Source organism: Corylus avellana, chromosome ca1 (assembly GCF_901000735.1).
Source record: "Corylus avellana chromosome ca1, CavTom2PMs-1.0".
NCBI lineage: Eukaryota > Viridiplantae > Streptophyta > Magnoliopsida > Fagales > Betulaceae > Corylus > Corylus avellana.
Window position 1 is genome coordinate 42,932,055 of NC_081541.1, and position 1,597 is coordinate 42,933,651.

Consider the following 1,597-nt stretch of genomic DNA (forward strand, 5'->3'; position numbering starts at 1 on the left):
AAAGTGAGAGTATTTTGTGAAGATTTTGGTCAAATTGGTAATGTGTAAGGCCAATGACCACTTTTTCATCCGTACTAATATCTGACACAGGTGTTTCAAATGTCACACTTGTCAATTCGTGTTACTAACTCGAAAACGGATGGTAATTTTGGAGGCTTAAATATATTTGTCCTTAGATTTGTGCTATTTTTAATAAATAGAGATTTATTATATATGGTTTATATTGCAATGGGTTTTAAACTATAAGGTATACATGGTGTTATTAAAACTTCTTAAAATGACCCCTTTTTCCTTCTCTCGTATTGAATAGAATATCTATACTAGGTAGTCGACGCGTGTGGGTGTTATTGTAAGGGACGGTATGAGTAAGGTTTTTAATGTGTATGTCACTTCTGTATATCACCGACTCAACAATGATAGAGGTTTTTTTTTTTTTTTTTTTTTTGAACGAATTATTTCTTCATTGATATAACAATCAAATTGGGCAAAATAATGCTCCATATAATGTCAAAAATACAATCAAATGGGAAAAAATGCTTTACAATTCAAACATTATAAGACAATATCTAAGAAAAGTCATTGTCCCAATCAGTTTCCGATCTACAGCAAGTTCCAACAAATCACATCTCTATCCGCTGCCAGGTCATTGATTTCATGGCTTTTTTTATCTCCACTACTAGTGTTTTATCAATCGTAACCTGCTTCGCTGCCTCTACCATTGTGACAATTCCCCGTCATTGTGCTTTATCAATGACAGAGGTTTATGCAGCTTGGAATTCATAAGTTTTTGGCAAAGTATGAGCATTCGAAATGTTATTTTAGAAGGTGATGCTCTGAAGATTATTTATGTTTTTTTCATACGAAAGACCAACTATGGCAGAAATATAGTATGTTGATTGACAAAGTGAAAATTATTTTGCACAATTTCCAATATTGGGTTGTGATGCAAACAAAAAGGAAAGCAAATATGGCAGTATTACTTGACAAATGGGTTACTTCAAACATTAATAGATAAAATTTGAATGAAACAATATCCTTATTTTATTTATGAAGTTGTACATGCTAAAAGTTGTAAATTTTAATGATTGAATGAATTTTGGTTTCACTCATAAAAAATTGTAAGATCTTTGTGTCACTATCTTATTATTTCCACTTTATTATTTCTGCATTACTATTTCTTTCATGGTATCAAAGCTAATAGGCTAACACCAATTGTTCAATCCTGAATTCTAATTTTTTATTTTATTTCTTACCTTTTTTGTTTTAGATTGATTTCACAATCAAGAAACCCCTTTTAAATGTATGTTGTTTTATTTTTTGTTAAAAAAATAAATAAATAATCATGTGGTAGAGATCATATCCCGAATTCATCGCGTTCAGCAGAGGTTGGAGATTGCCACCGGTTATCTTCTCCCCACCTCTGGTGACCTTCTTCCAGGTTATATAAAATACTTGAATCAACAATAAGATAGTTTGTCTTTCTCCGCAACTCGATGTTACCCACACCGGCCAGCAAAAAATCCAGTTACAGTGTCCTCATCGGCAATCATGGAAATAAGTGTTGAGCTTCTGTTGGGGATTTGAGCTCGGCCACCTA